Genomic DNA, 21,986 nt, shown 5'->3' on the forward strand with positions numbered 1-21,986 from the left:
GCGTACGTTCTCCTCTTTACATTAGGCTACATGTAGGCCTACTGTATAAACAGGACTACATGTTCACATAGCTTAGTTTTCTCTTATGTTTACGTTCTTTGTCACCATAATATAGTATCACAATAATAATGTCAGTCATCCGGGGGTGATGCTCCGTCTCCGTCTTCCTGTCTACTCTGTCATCTCGTTTTGCTGCTGAAGCTGCAGAAAACTCCGTTTCACAAACATAATATGTTTGTAATGGAAGCAGGTTTTCCGTGCTTTTGTGGTGATCTCAGGATATTCTGCTTAAATCCAGAACGCAGGGAGATAAGTTTTCTGTGAAGTGATGAAGCGGCAGAGAGCCGGCCGGGTCCTGCACATTGTATTACACACTGTGGAGCTTGGAGCATGTGAATCACCTGTTGCAATGAACCCGTCATTTAAACAGGACTCGTGCTTTTTCTTTTAGAACAGCTTTCTTCTTGTTGGAAGACGTCGGGTCTTCTGTCGTCTCATTATTGAGTTTTTCCCGGCCCGGCGACGTGTGTTTTTCACTCTTTTACGTTTGTGCCTGCCTGTCAATTGCGCAGCGCTGGAACGATGCACAATTTTCATTTTTCATTTTCATTTCATCTTTCTGCGGCCCGGTACCAAATGATCCACGGACCGGTACCGGTCCGCGGCCCGGTGGTTGGGGACCACTGTTCTATATGACAAAATGAGCTGTGGGAGCAGTATTACAACGGGAGCAGTATTACAGCGGGTAAAAGGTGACTCGCTCGATTCATTTTCTGTAAACAGCTAACGTCAGAAGTCGGCCAGCCTAACATCGCAGCGTAACCAAAACAAAATGAGCCGCGGAAGTTCATAGGGAGATGACACATCCAGTAGGTTTGTCTTGTGAAGTCCGTTATTCCATTTGCAGTGTGAAACCAAAACCAACCGGACCAGATGTAAACAATGTAACCCTTACACATCTACAAACTAATTTAAAAGTTTCTAATCTGTCGTTACGGATCATCATCCTAGCCTGGAATGTTTTTACCCATCTATAGTTTTTAATCTGAAATTGTATCAAATTCAGCCAGAAGTGCAGCCTGGGGTTGATTTACACTTAATATTTGAAGTGATGTTGTCGTATGTGGATAGTGAATGTCATATGGTCCTATACTAAAAGTAACAAAATAAACCAGTAGCTAATCAATGAATTTGCTGTAAACACGTCATCAGCTATTTTTTATTTTTGGTTTTAAACAAACGGCAACAGCAATATGAAACAACAACTTAAACCGCAACCACAACTATTAAGGGTTTTTGTAAATACACAGGATTTCTCTAGGGATCAACAGAAGTTACGCATTATAGATTTAATAAAGTTGATTGCTCTTCGGGGCCCCCAGTGGTCATGGGGCCCCTAAGCAGCTGCTTAGTTTGCTTTATGCCTTGGGCCGACTCTACCGCCCACGATGAGGAGGAACTATGAAGAACTCAGCTGTAATTCTCTACTTGTCTTTAGTATTTCTATTTCTTCTACTCAGTAGTTTGTATTGATGCCAAACCTATTTTTGTTGCATAAAAATGTACAATAACAACAAAGGGTGAATTCCAGTCTCCCAGAATGCATCTCGTGGCAACCAGCAGCTGTTTTATTTCTCGCTGTAGCGCTGTTATTATGTCACTTTGTTAAGTTTTAATATTTTTTCATGTGAGAAAGTAGCTGTTTAGATCCCAATGTGCGGTCGGTTTATCCAAATGACTGCTGGTTAGACGTTTGCTCCGATGTTTTTGGGAGAAGTGAAGCTCCACCTGTGGAGCAGATCAACGGCTCGAGAGCTCGTCAGCCGGCCAACCTCCGTCGTCATCCCGGGGGAGAAAACGGTCGCTAATTAACTTACCCTCAGGTTTTTAGAGGTTTACCACCGGCTGGTTACATTCTTTTTAGGAGATAAATGTTGGTCTCATTGATGAAATCTAACAATTGTAGTAGTAGCATTAGTTTGTTTGAATTAAAAGTGAAGCTTCATGTGTGTATTGGACAGAAGAGCAGCGCTGCCTGGGGGCTCTGTAGCCTACACTGCAAAAACTCAAAATCCGTCCAAGAATATTTGTCTTATATCTTGTCTCATTTCTAGTCAAAACTAAACTCTTTTCACTTGAAATAAGACTGCCAGTGAAAGCAAGTTTTTTGTGCTTGTTATAAGAAAGAACTTGCCCCACTATCAGATTTTTCCAAGTGAAAATATCCTTGAAAGAAGTAAAAAGTGTCTAAAAACAAGCTACTTTTGAGTCTTATTTTAAGTAGAATGAGATTGTTTTGACTAGAAATAAGACAAATATTATCGGTAAGATTTTGGGTTTTTGCAGTGTACGTACATTAATCACCACATTTACATCAATAAATAAATGTTTTACAATGAACCTGGATAAAGTCTGAATTACACTTTATTTTATTTTATTAAGTTAAAATGGTTTTGAATACAGGATTTGTGGTAAAAGCTCGTCACGTCTGCTTATGTGAAAGTCAGCAGAGACGACTGATGATGTATGTGACTGTTTGTAGCTCCGTTTCAAGGGGCAAGGGTTAAGGGCTAGGGATGAAAAATAGAATTGGAATTGGGCAAATGTCTCTGTCTGTGATGTGATGAGGGTCATGTGATCATCTCCGTTCTGACTGACTCATGTATAAACTCAGCTAACGGACCGAGCTGCTGGGAGATCTTCTCCAACACCTCCACGCTGACTCACTGAGTCACCGCCACCTCTCCATCCATTCATCCACTCATCACATCAACACACCTGCAGCTCCAGCAGCTCCAGCAGCAGCAGCATTAAAGGGATAGTCTCGGCGTAGCAGTGCATGTGCATATAACGGTTGCAAATGGATACCAACTGTCTTCGTAACAAAAAGACACACCAAAAAACATCCAAATACCTCCATGCTGCTCGTATGTAATGTCTGTCTTGTATTGAAGCCCCGAAATGCGAAATTGTCCCGAAAAAAATTAAATAAGTCTATATTTCAAGCTTGTTTGTAGCGGAAGCTTCTCGAAGCTCCTCTTCTCGGTTCGTCCAAATCTTGCGCGATTTGCGCCGGCGTCAGTAATCGCACTGACATTTCATTTTTTTCAGAACAATTTCGCATTTCGGGGCTTCAATACAAGAGGGACATTACATACGAGCAGCATGGAGGTATTTGGATGTTTTTTGGTGTGTCTTTTTGTTACGAAGACAGTTGGTATCCATTAGCAACCGTTATATGGACATGCACTGCTACGCCGAGACCCCCTGTAACTCAGAGAAGCCACGGAGGACTCTGAAACTTCTCCCAGCCCTTAGTCCACATGAGGGGGAGGAGATAATGAGTGGAATTTCAATTTGGGGTGAACTATCCCTTTAACTCTTAGCAGACTAAGAGCGGTTCCAAAACCCCTCATGAGTGGAACAATATCGAGGACGTTCACGTCGCCCGGATCGGCGTCACCGGGGCCCCACCCTGGAGCCAGGCCTGGGGTTGGGGCTCGCAGGCGAGCGCCTGGTGGCCGGGTCTCCGCCCACGGGACCCGGCCGGGCCCAGCCCGAAGGAGCGACGTGGGCCCGCCTTCCAGTAGGCCCACCACCCGCAGGAAGGACCATGAGGGGCCGGTGCCGTGTGTTTTGGGTGGCAGCCGTGGGCGGGGGCCCCGGCGACCCAATCCTCGGACAACGACTCTGGCTTTAGGGACATGGAATGTCACCTCGCTGGGGGGGAAAGAGCCTGAGCTCGTGCGGGAGGCTGAGAGGTATCGACTAGAGATAGTCGGGCTCACCTCCACGCACAGCCTGGGCTCTGGAACCCAACTCCTTGAGAGAGGCTGGACTCTCTTCCACTCTGGAGTTGCCCATGGTGAGAGGCGGCGAGCTGGTGTGGGCTTGCTCATAGCCCCCCAGCTCAGCCGCCATGTGTTGGAGTTCTCCCCACTGAACGAGAGGGTCGTTTCCCTGCGCCTTCGGTCGGGGATAGGTCTCTCACTGTTGTCTCGGCCTACGGGCCGAACGGCAGTGCAGAGTACCCGGCCTTCCTGGAGGCCCTGGGAGGGGTGCTGGAAAGCGCTCCAACTGGGGACTCCATCGTTCTGCTGGGGGACTTCAATGCCCACGTGGGCAGCGACAGTATTACCTGGAGAGGTGTGATTGGGAGGAACGGCCTCCCCGATCTGAACCCGAGCGGTGTTTTGTTATTGGACTTCTGTGCTAGCCACAGTTTGTCCATAACGAACACCATGTTCAGGCATAAGGGTGTCCATCAGTGCACGTGGCACCAGGACACCCTAGGCCGGAGGTCAATGATCGACTTTGTAGTCGTGTCATCTGACCTCCGGCCGTATGTCTTGGACACTCGGGTGAAGAGAGGGGCTGAGCTGTCAACTGATCACCACCTGGTGGTGAGTTGGATCCGCTGGCAGGGGAGGAAGCTGGTCAGACTTGGCAGACCCAAGCGTATCGTGAGGGTCTGCTGGGAACGTCTGGCAGAATCCCCTGTCAGGGAGGTCTTCAACTCCCACCTCCGGGAGAGCTTTGACCGGATTCCGAGGGAAGCCGGAGACATTGAGTCTGAATGGACCATGTTCTCCACTTCCATTGTTGACGCGGCCATCCGGAGCTGTGGCCGTAAGGTCTCCGGTGCCTGTCGCGGTGGCAATCCCCGAACCCGGTGGTGGACACCAGAAGTAAGGGATGCCGTCAAGCTGAAGAAGGAGTCCTACCGAGCCTGGCTAGCTCGGGGGACTCCCGAGGCAGCTGACGGGTACCGGCAGGCCAAGCGGACGGCAGCCCGGGCGGTCACGGAAGCAAAAACTCGGGTCTGGGAAAAGTTCGGGGAGGCCATGGAGGAGGACTACCGGTCGGCCTCGAGGAAATTCTGGCAAACCATCCGACGCCTCAGGAGGGGGAAGCAGTGCTCCGCCAACACTGTTTACAGTGGAGGAGGGGAGCTGTTGACCTCGACTGGGGATATCGTCGGACGGTGGAAGGAATACTTCGAGGATCTCCTCAATCCCACTGACACGCCTTCCGTCGAGGAAGCAGAGGCTGAGGATTCAGAGGTTGATGCATTCATCACCCAAGCTGAAGTCACTGAGGTAGTCCGGAAGCTCCTCAGTGGCAAGTCACCGGGGGTGGATGAAATCCGCCCTGAGTACCTCAAGTCTCTGGATGTTGCGGGGCTGTCGTGGCTGACACGCCTCTGCAGCATCGCGTGGCAGTCGGGGACAGTGCCTCTGGACTGGCAGACCGGGGTGGTGGTCCCTCTCTTCAAAAAGGGGGACCGGAGGGTGTGTCCCAACTACCGGGGCATCACACTCCTCAGCCTCCCGGGGAAAGTCTATTCCAGGGTGCTGGAGAGGAGAATTCGGCCGATAGTCGAACCTCGGATTCAGGAGGAACAATGCGGTTTTCGTCCTGGCCGTGGAACGCTGGACCAGCTCTACACCCTCCGCAGGGTGCTCGAGGGTGCATGGGAGTTTGCCCAACCAGTCCACATGTGTTTTGTGGACTTGGAGAAGGCTTTCGACCGTGTCCCACGTGGCATCCTGTGGGAGGTGCTCCGAGAGTATGGGGTCGGAGGCCCTCTGCTGAGGGCTGTACGGTCCCTGTATGACCGGAGCAGGAGCTTGGTTCGCATGGCCGGCAGTAAGTCAGACCTGTTCCCGGTGCGTGTTGGACTCCGGCAGGGCTGCCCTTTGTCACCGGTTCTGTTCATTATTTATATGGACAGAATTTCTAGGCGCAGCCAAGGGCCGGAGGGGGTCCGGTTCGGGAGCCACTTGATTTCATCTCTGCTTTTTGCAGACGATGTGGTGTTGTTGGCTCCCTCGAGCCAGGACCTTCAGCATGCACTGGGGCGGTTTGCAGCCGAGTGTGAAGCAGCTGGGATGAGAATCAGCACCTCTAAGTCCGAGGCCATGGTTCTCGACCGGAAAAAGGTGGCTTGCACCCTCCAGGTCGGGGGAGAGTTCCTGCCTCAGGTGGAGGAGTTTAAGTATCTTGGGGTCCTGTTCACGAGTGAGGGGAGAACGGAGCGCGAGATCGACAGGCGGATCGGTGCGGCGGCCGCAGTAATGCGGTCATTGTATCGGTCCGTCGTGGTGAAGAAGGAGCTGAGCCGAAAGGCAAAGCTCTCGATTTACCGGTCGATCTACGTTCCCACCCTCACCTATGGTCATGAACTCTGGGTCATGACCGAAAGAACGGGATCCCGGATACAAGCGGCCGAAATGAGTTTCCTCCGCAGGGTGGCGGGGCGCTCCCTTAGAGATAGGGTGAGGAGCTCTGTCACCCGGGAGGAGCTCGGAGTAGAGCCGCTGCTCCTCCACATCGAGAGGAGCCAGCTGAGGTGGCTCGGGCACCTGTATAGGATGCCCCCTGGACGCCTCCCTCGTGAGGTGTTCCGGGCATGTCCCACCGGGAGGAGGCCCCGCGGAAGACCCAGGACACGCTGGAGTGACTACGTCACTCGGCTGGCCTGGGAACGCCTTGGGGTCCCCCCGGAAGAGCTGGAGGAAGTGTCTGGGGAGAGGGAAGTCTGGGGATCCCTGCTCCGACTGCTGCCCCCGCGACCCGACTCCGGATCAAGCGGATGAAAATGGATGGATGGATGGATATCCCTTTAACACACCTGCAGCTCCAGCTCCAGCTCCAGCAGCACAGAGAGCAGCAGCTCCCTTCCACCACAGCGCTGCTATGAGGCGGCCATGTTGCACGCAGTCGGTGCATGGTGGAGGAGAGATTGACCTTAATTGAGTTTGACTGCAGCATCTTCCAGCAGAAGCAGCTGAATGGGCCTAGTGGTCTGTGATGAGATGCTTTCTCCTTCTCTCTACTAATTATGCAGCTGGTGGGGGCTGGTGGGGGCCAACTGGAGGCCACCGATGAAGCTGCATGACTGTGAGCCATGAGGGGAACTCCACAAAACACAAAAACAAATGGTTTAGATACTGAATTCTTCATTTATAACACTTGAATAACTCATTAGTATGTAGTTTATGGGCTAAACACAGTTAAAAATGTCTTACACATCATTGATCAGCACTAACTGTATTTCTAAACTACATACTAATGAGTATTCATGCGTTATAAATGAAGAATTCAGTATTTATTAATGCTTATAACCAAAATAAAAACTTTCTGTGTTGATTCCTGAAACTACAATCTTGTTTTTTCTTTGTTTGGTCACACACTATTAAGCATTAGTTAAGCATTAATAAATACTGAATTCTTCATTTATAACACATGAACACTCATTAGTATGTAGTTTATAAATACAGTTAGTGCTTATCAATGACGAGTAAAACATTTTTAACTCTGTTTATAAAATAGATACTAACTGTATTCATGATGAATTCAGTATTTAAAGCTGAACTAATAAAGTGTTACCAAACAAAGAAAAAACAAGATTGTAGTTTCAGGAATCAACACAGACAGTTTGTTATCTTGGTACAGACTGAGTGGCAACATAATGAACTGATATCTGTAGGCTACAGTGTAATATTAATAGTATTATTATTATCAATAACAATAATCCAGTGGAGCTGCCTGTGAAGAGTCTAAATCCGCCACAGTTACAAGTTATTACAGAGATTTGTTCGACCTCCCAGAAGTCACAGGCTCCCATTGTTCCCAGAAACCCAGTCAGAGCTGCTCACAGGGAGAAACTCCGCTGCTGCAGCAGTTTCACCGACCGCCGGGATTCTTTGTTTCACTTTAATGAAACTTGTAAAACACTAGAAACTCTGAAACAACTGAAACTGAACAAACTTTATATCATTGGCTGTTCTTCATTGGAAGAACAGCCTGGGACAAGGGGCAACAGAACAAACTGACAAACTAAGGCAGAACAAAATAAAGAGGGGGTGGGACTGTGATTTGTTGGGAGTAAAAAGAAGAAAACAAATATATATATTTAAGCAATACATCATGACAGGCCGTGGTATATTGGTCTATGCTCATTATACCACGGCTAAGGGGGTTAGCCGTGGTATTATGAGCATATAGGGACTGGAGTGATACATTGCTTTTTACCCAGGGGGCAAAGCAAAAAAACAGACACGGAGCGTTGTAAAAGGTTTGACACCAGAAATGATCTCTAGGAACTCGAAGGATTAAAACCTGGGTGGACAACCCGGTCAACTGCTGGAAAGCTACAGGGGCCAAAACCCCTTTCTGGGGTCATTTTGCTGGAGAAATGATGTAAATGCAAATATTTAGGTACTACAATGGCATAAATAGTCATACAACTATAAAATTTGGCAGAGAGTATCTTGACACATAGGAGGAGGCAGGAAAAAAAGATTCTGGGGTTTGTTGCAACTCAATTTTAAGATATCACCCTCAACATCCAAAAAAAAGTACTGTTCGCCTGACAAATTCTCATGAAAATTATTATTTTTCAGCACTTTATGGAGAATATCTATGCCTAACATGTATAAAGAAAATTTCCTTAATTCATAAGCTTCCATTTGAGTCCAAGATAGCCTTTCTACTAGCTACTGGAAAGCTACAGGCTGTCTCCAAACAATGCAACACCTATTGTGGAAAAACTACATGTTAACTGACCTGATCAGAAACCATTCTATTTCTGGTCTCCCCAAAGTGAACAGATAGATAGAGAAGACCGTTGGCCACAGCAAGTGGGGCTTTGGAGATAGAAAGGCTATCTTGGACTCAAATGGAAGCTTATGAATTAAGGAAGTTTTCTATATACATGTTAGGCATACATATTCTCCATAAAGTGCTGAAAAATTATAATTTTCATGAGAATTTGTCAGGCGAACAGTACTTTTTTGTTGTTGTCTTTTTTGGGATGTTGAGGGTGATATCTTAAAATCGAGTTGCAACAAACCCCAGAATCTTTTTTTCCTGCCTCCCCCTATGTGTCAAGATACTCTCTGCCAAATGTTATAGTTGTATGACTATTTATGCCATTGTAGTACCTAAATATTTGCATTTAGCCTACATAATTCCGCCAGCAAAACTACCCCAGAAAGGGGTTTTGGCCCCTGTAGCTTTCCAGCAGCTAGTTGACCGGGTTGTCCACCCAGGTTTTAATCCTTGAAGGTCCTAGATATCATTTCTGGTGTCAAACCTTTTACAACGCTCCCTGTCTGTTTTCCAAAAAACTGGGATTTTGCCCCCTGGGTACTTATAAAACGGTTACCAATAATGACAATATGAAAGAGGGATACACAATCAATTTCATGTAGTTTTATTCAACCAGAAATACATATTATCCAATAAAAACCTGTTCCCAGCTGTCCAGACGTTAGCTCCAAGTAGCTCTGCATCTGGTCTTTTCCTCTGTCACTGCTCAGTCCCCTCTACCGTTGTTAACCCTCTGGAGGTCAAAGTTCACCTTAAAGCAGAAGTAAACGATATTTTTGTGTTAATATAAGTCTTAAATAGTTGTATCTTCCGACAGCAATCACTTCTATAGAGTGTTTGGTCTGAAACACGGGTCTGTCAGTCACTCTGCTCTGCTCTGAGCCCAGGAGAAAACTTTCCTTGTATCCTACAACCTTTATCCAATGAGGAGAGAGAACGGCATAAAGGGGCAGTCCTCTCTGTGTGTGCAGCCAAGGGATGCGCGTGAATGTGGTGACGTAGGGACGAGGACCAATAGATCCATGACGAGGGCGGGGGCTGCTAACTCCATCGTCTGACAAGACGTTATGGTGCGTTCAAGGCAACTCGTAACTCGTGTTTTTCCGACCTGTGAAGTCGTACCAGTTCGATCTGGTACGAGTTCACGGGTCAGAAGTTACGAGTGGCCGTTATAGTGACTTTCACAGGTAAAACAGGTCGGAGAAACACGAGTGGGTTGCCTGGAACGCTACAAAGTCGTAAGTTGTGACTTGAAGCTGTAATTTACGGTTTCAAAAGCCTGCCTGGAACGCAGCATTAGCCAAAACCACCGGATCGCTTACTTCTGCTTTAACCCTCCACCACCTTAAACATGTCAATTACCTACACTACTTTAGTCCATTTTTTAACATCGTAAAAACATCGACTGTCTTTTGTCAGAGTTACTGTAATAAAGGCCAGGTGAGGTGAGGTAAGGTGAGGTGGTGGTCAGAGAAAAATTTAGTAAAATTCTTCAGTTCACACATTAACCAGATCAGATTCTGTTAAAACAAACTGTTAGACTGTAAAAACAGACAAGACTAATAAACGGCCTAAAACAGAGAATCAAATCAAATCAAATCAAATCAAACATGAACGTAGTCGTAGCATGAAGAGCTGCTGCTGCTGTCACACTGAACCAACATACATGTGTGTATTTCACAGTGTGTAACTTTGCTCCATGTGTGTGTGTGTGTGTGTGTGTGTGTGTGTTTGTGTGTGAGCTGCAGACCTTTACTACACCCTGTTTCTATGGAGACACCTGACGGAACTGAGCTGCAGCCTCTGAAACGCTGCACATGCAACACCTTCCTCACACACACACACACACACACACACACACACACACACACACACACACACACACACACACACACACACACACACACACACACACACACACACACACACACACACACACACACACACACACACACACACACACACACACACACACACACACACACACTGTGAAGGAGGTGATGAAGCTCTGATCTTCTCCATGAACTCTCACACACATCTGGATCTGCTGCTTCCTGCTGTTAAACCTCCTCTGGCCAGATGTTCAGAGGAGGAGGAGGAGGAGGAGGAGGAGGAGGAAGAGGAGGAGGGAGAGAGAGGAGGAAGAGGGAGAGAGAGGAGGAAGAGGAGGGAGGAGGAGGAGGAGGGAGGAGAGAGAGGAGGAAGAGGAGGGAGAAGGAGGCATAGGAGGAAGGAGGAGGAAGAGGGAGAGGAGGAGGAGGGAGAGAGAGGAGGAGGTAGAGGAGGAGGAGGAGGAAGGAGGAAGAGGAAGGAGAAGGAGGAGGAGGAAGAGGGAGAGGAGGTAGAGGAGGGAGAGAGAGGAGGAGGGAGGAAGATGGAGGAGGAGGAGGGAGAGAGAGGAGGAGGAGGAGGGAGAGAGAAGAGGAGGAGGAGGAGGAGGGAGAGGAGGAGGAGGAGGAGGGAGAGGGAGAGGAGGTAGAGGAGGGAGAGAGAGGAGGAGGGAGGAAGATGGAGGAGGAGGAGGGAGAGAGAGGAGGAGGAAGAGGGAGAGGAGGTAGAGGAGGGAGAGAGAGGAGGAGGGAGGAAGATGGAGGAGGAGGAGGGAGAGAGAGGAGGAGGAGGAGGGAGAGAGAAGAGGAGGAGGAGGAGGAGGGAGAGGAGGAGGAAGAGGAGGGAGAGGAGGAGGAGGAGGGAGAGGAGGAAGAGGGAGAGAGAGGAGGAGGAGGAGGAGGAGGAAGGAGAAGGAGGAGGAGGAAGAGGGAGAGGAGGTAGAGGAGGGAGAGAGAGGAGGAGGGAGGAAGATGGAGGAGGAGGAGGGAGAGAGAGGAGGAGGAGGAGGGAGAGAGAAGAGGAGGAGGAGGAGGAGGGAGAGGAGGAGGAAGAGGAGGGAGAGGAGGAGGAGGAGGGAGAGGAGGAAGAGGGAGAGAGAGGAGGAGGAGGAGGAGGAGGAGGAGGGAGAGGAAAAGGTAGAAGAGGAGGAAGAGGAGGAAAAGGGAGAAGAGGAGGAGGGAGAGGAGAAGGAGGAGGAGGAGGAAGAGGAGGGAGAGAGAGGAAGAGGGAGAGGAGGAAGAGGGAGAGAGAGGAGGAGGAGGAGGAGGGAGAGGAAAAGGTAGAAGAGGAGGAAGAGGAGGAAAAGGGAGAAGAGGAGGAGGGAGAGGAGAAGGAGGAGGAGGAGGAAGAGGGAGAAGAAGAGGAAGAGGAGAGGAGAGCAGGAGGAAGGAGAGAGATGAGAGGAGGAAGAGGAGAAAGGAGAAGGAAGAGGAGGAGGGGGATGAGGAAGGAGAGAGATGAGAGGAGGAAGAGGAGAAAGGAGAAGGAAGAGGAGGAGGGGGATGAGGAAGGAGAGAGAGGAGGGAGAGAGAGGAGGAGGAGGAGGGAGGAAGATGGAGGAGGAGGAGGGAGAGAGAGGAGGAGGAGGAGGGAGGAAGATGGAGGAGGAGGAGGGAGAGAGAGGAGGAGGAGGAGGAGGAAGAGGAGGAGGGAGGTAGAGGAGGAGAAGAGGGAGAGAAGAGGAGGAGGAGGAGAGAGGAGAAAGAAGGAGGAGGAGGAGAAAGAAGGAGAGAGAGGAGAAGGATGAGGAAAAGGAAGAGGAGGAAGAGGAGAAAGGAGAAGGAAGAGGAGGAGGAGGAGAGAGGGAGGGAGAGGAGGAAAAGCAGGGAGGAGGAGGAGGAGGAAGAGGGAAGAGGAGGAGGAGGAGGAAGATGGAGAAGGATGAGGAAGAGTAGGGGGAAGGAGGAGGAAAAGGAAGAGGAGGAAGAAAATGATGATTATGAGGAGGAGGAGGGAGAAGAAGGAGGTGGAGAAAAAGAGGACGAGGAGGAGGAGGAGGAAGATGATGAGGAGGAGGAGGAGGAGGAAGAGGGAGAGGAGGAAGGTGAACATCAACACACACGAGCTACACACCGGTGATTTAACTGCAGGTGTGTGTGTGTGTATTTTACTGTGTGCACGAGCTGAAAGAGAAATAAAGGAAACGGTCCCCGGAGCGCTGTGACTGTGACGTCAGATGTGACGTCAGGACGATGACCTAGAAATATGAGCGCGCGTGGTCGTGGATGTGAGTAAGCAGCGTGGTGGCACGTGGCCGAACGGAACCCGCTCCACTTCCGGTCCGGTGCAGGTGGTTCACAGGTTCATAAAAATAAAAGCTAAATAAATGCTGCGTGTGTGTGTGCGCGCCCTCCTCGCGCTCTCATCTCCTGGTGCGCGCGCTCAAGCTTGACAATAAATCCCTGACCGTTTAGTACACACACACACACACACACACACACACACACACACACACACACACACACACACACACACACACACACACACACACACACACACACACACACACACACACACACACACACACACACACACACCGTGTCAGGTGACCGCGTCATCAACCTGTCTCCGTCATCACCTCCAAATGGTCAGAGGGGCGCGTGCCAAAAGAAGCGGCTCTCGTGTCCCCGCTTGGCGCGCGCGCAGCAACAACAGTGATGAGATGTGAAGCTCTCTCTACCCCCCCCCCCCCCTCTCTCTCTCAATTCAATTCAAACAGCTTTATTGACATGAACAGAAATTTGCTGCCAAAGCATTTTACATAGGCTATGATTTACAAAGATATTTCAATATAACAAATATACATTATTAGACATTTCAATATTAGAAATATATACCTATGCTACAATAGGCTATTACATATTTCAAACAAATAAACAATATCACATATAAAGGACATTACAATAGAATTTAATACAATCAGGTATAAATAATGGTGCAAGTTAAGATGTTAAAGTGAGTCCCTCAGGCTGTGGCAGCAGTCACATATCTGGCTGCCAGAGGAGCTGCTGTACGTTTATTTTTTCCGGATTTTTTCTTTTTTACCTGACTTTTTTTTTCTTGTGCCGGATTTTTTTTTTTCCTGTCTTTTTATCTTTTTTCTCGGATTTTTTATTTTTTTACCTGGCTTTTTTTTTAGCGCCGGATTTTTTTTTTTGCCTTGCTTTTTTTTCTTGCGCCGGATTTTTTTTTTTGCTTTGCTTTTTTTTTCTTGCGCCGGATTTTTTTTTCTGCCTGGATTTTTTTGTCTTGCGCCAGATTTTTTTTTTGCCTGGATTTTTTTTCTTGTGCCGGATTTTTTTTTTCTGCCTGGCTTTTTTTTGGGGGGGGGGGGGTTCTTTTTTTACCTGACTTTTTTTTTTCTTGCGCCGGATTTTATTTTTTGCCTGGCTTTTTTTTGGGGGGGGATTTTTTCTTTTTTTACCTGACTTTTTTGTTCTTGTGCCGGATTTTTTTTTTTTCTTGCGCCGGATTTTTTCTTTTACCTGGGCCGGATTTTTTTTTTTGCCTGGCTTTTTTTTTTGCGCCGGATTTTTTTTTTTGGCGCCGGATTCTTTTTTAATTTTTTGCGTGACTTTTTTTTTTTTGCTTACTTTTTTCCCTTGCGCTGGATTTTTCTTTTTTTTGGGGCTGGCTTTTTTTTTTTTTGGCTGGCCCTAATACTCCTTCCCTTCTCTTCTCCTAGCAGGATTGACTCTCTTTCTCTCTCTCCCTCTCTCTCTCTAACCTCCCTCTCTCTCTCTTTCTCTCTCCTCTCCCTCGCGCACCAGAGGAGACCAGTTCAGTTCAGACGTGAGAACCGGAGCGACACGGAGCTACCGAGCTGCCGAGCGGCCACAGGCGGAGACAGAGACCGGGCAGCGGGCAGCCTACCGAGCAGCGGGGAGAACAGATTTATTTATTTTTGATTTTTGAAACCAAACCTTTATTATCTGTCCGTCTTTTGTCACAAAACTCTATCAAATCTATCAATCACAAAATTCCGACAGGCGGGGAGAAGAGAGGAGAAGACCGAGCAGCGAGCACCGAGCAGCGGGGAGAAACAGAAACAGAGACCGAGCAGAGAGCACCGAGCAGCGGGGGAAAGAGAGGAGGAGAGACCGAGCAGTGGGGAGAAGAGAGGAGAAGAGACCGAACAGAGAGCACCAAGCAGCGGGGAGAACAGAGGAGGAGAGACCGAGCAGCGAGCACCGATCAGCGGGGAGAAGAGAGGAGAAGAGCCGCTTGGAGCTGGAGGAGACGGAGGAGCTGCTTTGGTAGGAAACACTCACATTTTTATTGTTACACACGGAGAGAATGAGGATGAGGATGATGATGAGTGTCACTGAGGATCCTTCACACATCTGGATCAGGTGGCGGCTCCAGTCCAGTCCAGATGTGGACAGGACAGATGCTGCTGTCGCTCAGTTCTTTGTTTCTTGGGATTTAAATAAACGTGAGAATCGTCAGTGGACGTGATTCAGAGCAGAGCGTCTGACTGTGGAGCCTCTGACCGAGCTGAGGGTCACAGTCCTCTGTCCTCTGTCCTCTCTCCTCTCCTCTCCTCTCCTCTCCTCTCCTCTCCTCTCCTCTCCTCTCCTCTCCTCTGTCCTCTCTCCTCTCCTCTCCTCTCCTCTCCTCTCCTCTCCTCTCCTCTCCTCTCCTCTCCTCTCCTCTGTCCTCTCCTCTCCTCTCCTCTCCTCTCCTCTCCTCTCCTCTCCTCTCCTCTGTCTTCTCCTCTCTCCTCTGTCCTTTCCTCTCCTCTCCTCTCCTCTGTCCTCTCATGTCTTCTCTCCTCTCCTCTTTCTTCTCCTCTCCTCTCCTCTCCTCTCCTTTCCTCTCCTCTCCTCTCCTCTGTCCTCTCTCCTCTCCTCTCCTCTCCTCTCCTCTCCTCTCCTCTCCTCTCCTCTCCTCTCCTCTGTCCTCTCTCCTCTCCTCTCCTCTCCTCTCCTCTCCTCTCCTCTCCTCTCCTCTCCTCTCCTCTCCTCTCCTCTCCTCTGTCCTCTCTCCTCTCCTCTCCTCTCCTCTCCTCTCCTCTCCTCTCCTGTCTGCTGGTAGTTTGTCCTCTGTGTGTGTGAGGGTCTAAGGGCAAATGATGCTGTGTAAAGACCTTTGAGACAAACTGTTATATTGTTATTGTGCATTTGCTGCTGCAGCTCCAAAACTATGGAGCTTCTAAAGACTGACCTCTTCTCTGCCGCTTTTTACATCTCTTCACCTCTTCTCCTTGGCCTTTGTTCCCTATAAGACTTGTTGTTGGCTTGATTTGACTTGATTTTTATCTTATTTTATTGTTTCTTTTATTGCACGGCTATTATTTTACCCACGTTATATGCCTTTTAGATTATTTTATATGAATGTTTCATTTTCGTGTCATGCCACCACTGTGGCCCATCCCATATGAGATTACAAGACACAAATCCGTTATTTGGATCTACTTTACTAAACAGTTTTTGTCTTATAGAGTCATAGAAAGTTATATGTGTAATTTTATGTTTTATGTGAGATGTTGCGTCTTTATTTCTGGTACTTTTATTTATTATCTTGTTCAGCACTTTGGTCCATTGTGGATGTTTTAAAGTAAACCTGAACCTGAACCTGAACACATTCATCCTGTCTCTGTGCCTCTGCTCCAGTGAACACTGTTCATGGATTTTATTTTACAGCTTAAACATTTAGTGGATTTCCTCCTGTCGTGTTATTATTATTATTTTTAGAGCGGTGCATGCAGGCGGATGCAGCGTCACATCTGGCCGACACCACGTCACAGCTGCATGGGCCACCGGTGCCATCTGGTCCTCATGTCTGGTCTCCTAGTCGCCAAAGCCGGGGTTTTAAAAAACTCGCATGACGTCTCTCTGATGATTAGTGTGATTTAAAGGGATAGTTCACCCAAAATTCAAATTTCACTCATTATCTCCTCCCCCTCATGTGGACTAAGGGCTGGGAGAAGTTTCAGAGTCCTCCGTGGCTTCTCTGAGTTACAGCGGGGCTCCGTGCAGCACTGCATGTCCATATGACGGTTGAGAACGGAGCTCACTTTTCTTCGTCCAAAAAGACACACCAAAAAACATCCAAATACCTCCATAGTGCTCGTATGTAATGTCCCTCTTGTATTGAAGCCCCAACATGAGAAATTGTTCCGCCGGTCAGTGCCAGGAAGAGCAGTGAACTGAGACACTGGGAGCTTCCGCTCCAAACAAGCTTAAAATATAGACTTATTTAATTTTTCTCTGAACAATTTCTCATGTTGGGGCTTCAATACAAGACGGACATTTTTTTTTTTATTTGGATGTTTTTTGGTGTGTCTTTTTGGACGAAGAAAAGTGAGCTCCGTTCTCAACCGTCGTATGGACATGAAGTGCTGCGCGGACCCCACCGTAACTCAGAGAAGCCACGGAGTGGGGATGGGACTTTTTGTCGACAAAACGACCGACATTCGACACATGCTCCCCTCGACAAAAAAAATAGAGTGTCGACATGTCGAGGGGGCGGGACTTGTGGGATTTCCATGTGTAAAATGCATTTTGTCTTTCAATATTTCCTATTCAAATAAATAGCAGAAAGTACTTTCCCCCTAATGTAATACAATATTTTAAATAAAACAAATCCACTTTTTCTAAATGGGATAGCTACTTGACCCTCATTCTGCTTCACATGTGGCGGGAGCGTGCACGCGTGCTGATGCTGACAGGCGACAGAGTCAAGAGATCAGCTGTCTGGGCTCCCTGCAGTCTGTTGATGACGAGTCCGGCTCCGCAAAAAGGGCAAAACAGGTGGATGCAATGGCTGCATTCTCCGTAGAGGACCGCGGACATGCACGAAAAAAAAGAAAAGAAACCGAATGCATGCTGCCTCGTCCACTCGTGCCGACAGCGGCGTTAATAAACCACAACAAAAGCGCGTGTAGCCCCCCCCCCCCCCCCCCCCCCCCCCCCCCCCTCCCGCATATCTGCTGCTGCTGTTAAAAATAAAAAAAATGGCCGACAATTCGACAAAAAGTCGACACGTGGGCCTCGACAATCGATTTTCCAAATCCCGTGTCGTTCCCATCCCTAGCACGGAGGACTCTGAAACTTCTCCCAGCCCTTAGTCCACATGAGGGGGAGGAGATAATGAGGGAAATTTGAATTTTGGGTGAACTATCCCTTTAAGGAAATGAATCTAACGTGGCCCTGCACCACAGAGCAGACTTCTCTCTGAACTTATCCTCAGGGTTTGTTCACCTGGGCAGATCCAGGTCATGTGGACTCCTCAAGCAGCAGCTCAGACTCTCTGTGTGTGGTTGTGGTTGTGTTTTAGTTTCTGGTCTCTCTGCTCTGCTGGATCAGACGGAGACTCCTGGTTGAATTTATATTCTCAGCAGCTTCACCTCTGCAGAGCGGAGAGAGAACGGCCGAGTGTCGGAGTGAAACTGAGCTCAGGAGGAGAAGAAAGCAGCCGCTCCTCCCTGCTGAGGCTTTGTTAAAGGACAATTCCGGGCGAATTCAACTCGGGGCTGTATGTTCCTAACATTTTAGGTCTAACAGAAGGAAACTGAAGATTTCCAGTTTAATTGCAGCGATGAATGAGAGCGGATTGAAGTTCTGCTGCTTAGGCTGTTTCCATCCCTCAAAGCCACAGACAGCGTCAGGTGGAGACTCAAACATGCAGCCAGAAGTTTATTTACTTGAAGCAAGTCCAGAGTTGATATTCCTGTGTTTATGACACAAACGGGAGCTTCCCACTGCACCTGAACACACCGAGCGTCAACTAGATCTAGTTTTACAAACATGTCGGCTTGTTGAAGTAAATAAACTTCATCGTTGCCGTGGCGATGCGGGGACAGACACAACTACCGCAAAACAGGAGACATTAAACTGAAAACCTTCAGATTCCTTCTGTTAGACCAAAAATGTTAGGAACATACAGCCTGAGTTGAATTTGCCCAGAATTGTCCTTTAAAGCTCTGAAACGATCCGACCCGGTGTAGGTACCAGATTGGCTCGGCTGCCAGATCGGCTCGGGGTCCTGCGCTTGCAGATGACGTCACGCATGTCACAAATCGTGATTGGTTGAAGCTCGGAAAGTTGGAGGAAACCATGGAAACACAAAATGTTTGTAGTACTGCTGAACAATGTTTAATAAAGTTAGAAAAGTTCGGCTCGTGTCTATGCTCGTGGCTAGCACGAAGCTAACGCTACACGGACGGACACACACACACACACAAACACACACCGTACTACCCTTGTTCTTCGTGTATAATCATTTATGTGTGTGTGTGTGTGTGTTAGTGTTGCTGTCTGTGTTACTGTTAGCTCCGTGTTAGCACTAGCCCAACGTTAGCAGCGCTTAGCAAACACCGCTCTCCGACGATAATATAATACATCCATGCTCCGACCACGAGCCAATTTTGCCGAACATTTTGTGTTTCCATGGTTTCCTCCAACTTTCCAAGCTTCAACCAATCACGATTTGTGACATGCGCGACGTCATCTGCAAGTGCAGGACCCCGAGCCGATCTGGCGGCCCGAGCCAATCTGGTACCTACACCGGGTCGGTTAATGTGTGAAGTGAAGAACTTGACCTGTAGTTTCTCTCTGACCTCCACCTCACCTCACCTGGCCTCCATGACCTCTGACCTCTGACCTCCACAGTCTCTGCTAAAGATCTGGCTCAGTGATGAGATGAAAACAGAAATAAAAACCCAATAAATGGTCAAACGTTGGTCAGTTTGACCCTGAAGACGTTAAAGGGATAGTTCACCCAAAATTGAAATTTCACTCATCAACTCACATTATCTACTCATGTGGACTAAGGGCTGGGAGAAGTTTCAGAGTCCTCCGTGGCTTCTCTGAGTTACAGGGGGTCTCGGTGTAGCAGTGCATGTCCATATGACGGTTGCAAATGGATACCAACTGTCTTTTATCAATTGTCCTTTATGACAATAAACTGAGTCTCTCTTTGGTTTGTGGACAAAACAAGACATTTGAGGACGATGTCGTCTGGTGGTTTGAGAAACACTGGTTGATGTTTTTAGACATTTTATAACATTTTATTGACCAAACAACTGATCGATTAATCGTTTAGATAATCGACAGATGAATTGATAATGATAATAATGTTTAGTTGCAGCTCTGATAGAAACTGTGGTTCAGTCTGATGAGAGCTGCTTCATCTCCTGCCTCATAAACACTGTTTTCATTTTTAATTCAGCTGAGTCTCTATTAAAGCTGCTCATCAACATGTTTTTCTGTTTATGTGACTTAAAGACAGATTATTCAGATTATTAATGTTCACTTCCACCAATCTGCTGAAATCCGTCTTTCACCTGCCACCAGGAGTCAGAGGAGGAGTTTGTTCTGAGCTGCAGTTTCAGTTTCACATTTATTTTAATTTATTTAGGCTATCTTTTAAATGGGACAAACATATTTACATGAGATTATAGCTGAAGCCGAATAAGATAAATGTTAAAAAAGGAGATTAAAAACAAAACACAGATGCAATAAAGTTATTGAATACAGGTCAGACATCTTCCATGTTGTTGAGTTTGTAAATGTGAAAGTGCTGCTGATGCCGGTTGAAGTGCTCAGTGCTCAGTGCTTGGTTGGTGTTATTGCATCCTGCCTGGTTTCATGTGGTTTTAAAGGACTTGGTGAAGAGCAGACTTTAAAGTTCCAATGCTCTCTGGATAAATGAACTGAGGAAAATAATCCATGTTGAATGAATGAAAAAGTTCAGGTGCAGAACTCGACTTGTTCTGGATGTCTGAGTGTGTGTGTGAGGATTTATGGGATTTATTGAAAACGCCTGAGAACATTTCATCCTACATAAAACTACTCACTTTGATTGTTTTGGATTTAAAAAAAAATGTTTGTGAATGTTGAAATTGTTGCATGAGTCAATGGACACATATTTACAAGCAGACTTGTTGACCATGTCTGTATTTATATTGTCTAGTGTCCCGTGAGCCCGTGTGAAGCTGGCCACAGTGATGTGCATGACACTTAAAAAAACTAATCAATCAATCAATACTCACTTCCATATTGCACATAGTTTGTTATGGCACGTTGCTCCGTTCACAGTGCCAGTTAAGTGCTAGTTAAATTGCAAAGTGCACACAGTGTCATGCAAAAAAAACCAACCCCTTTTTGGGAAAAGCTTCTGGCGAAATGATGTAATTGCAAATATTAGGGCACTGCAACTGCATAAATGGTCAGATAAGTCTGACATTCGCATGTTGCATCCTGACACGAGAGAAACTATCTCACCCTCAGTTTATCCCAAAAGACAAAAAAATGTGTGTCCGCCTGACAAATTGTCATCACATGTGATCATTTTCAAGCATTTTATTTTACATATCACTGCCGTACATGGATATGAAAAACTTCCCACATTTGTAAGCTTCAATTTAAGTCCACGATGACCTTTCTATCTAGGAGATTACACCGGCTATGACCACAGTTCTCCAGTCTACCTCAAATCGGAGAAAACAGAACTTTCAGCATTGCCCTTCCAAATGGGATTAACCCTATAATAAACAATTAAATATCTTCAACAAGGATTGAGACTTGAGTTACGAACTGCTATACTTTTTGAAGTTAATTACATGAAACATTTTGGCTGTAAAACGGGAGCGCTGGTGTTCAACTGGTGGCCCGGTTAGTAGGTTCTGCAGTGGCATTCGTACACATTATTAGGTGCATGGTGAAATGACATGAGGAAGTAAACATCCTGTGTGTGTGTGTGTGTGTGTGTGTGTGTGTGTGTGTGTGTGTGTGTGTGTGTGTGTGTGTGTGTGTGACTGCTGTACGTTAAGGCCGCCGCCAGCCAACCACACAGTGCGCTGCAGCTCGAGGAGAGAAAGTATGTCAGGCTTCTTGTTGCTGTTTTTGTACGTCTCTACTTCTAGATCTACTAAATCCCAACTGTAATTTTCTCACCAATTATACATGAAAACTATTTATTTTTGAGCACCTGTCCCCCCAGAGGTCAGGGTATCAGGGTGCAACATAAAACAACAGATTAAGCAAAACCTGGTGCCCAAAATAGAGATTTATTGAAGAACAAATAGTCCACGGGCCAGACCAGAGAAAATCTTACCAAGAATATTTGTCTTATTTCTAGTCAAAACAAATCTCATTATATCTAAAATAAGTATATTTATACATATACATACATAAAGTAGCTTGTTTTTAGACACTTTTTACTTCTTTCAAACAGATTTTCACTTGAAATAAATAGAAAAATCTGATAGTGGAGCAAGTTTTTCTTTCTTATTACAAGCACAAAAAACTTAAAGGGACAACGAGGAGTTTCTATTTGGTTATAAAAAAGTCTCATATTAATGTGGATGAATCTACGTTACCACTTGTTAATGGTCCATTTTAGATAAATCTATGGTTTTGTCTCTATGGTTATTTTGTTATTATTAGTGGTGGTGGAAATGCTGGGCGAGCCGACCAGCGTTTCTTTACTTTCGGTTTCGTGGCGAGTCATGAGAATAACGCCGCCGAATCTCTGTTTATGGTGGGAACTACGACGGTATGTGATCGTCTTCCAACCTCTGACTTTAATTCTTG

Source organism: Trachurus trachurus, assembly GCF_905171665.1.
Source record: "Trachurus trachurus genome assembly, chromosome: 5".
Taxonomy (NCBI): Eukaryota; Metazoa; Chordata; class Actinopteri; order Carangiformes; family Carangidae; genus Trachurus; species Trachurus trachurus.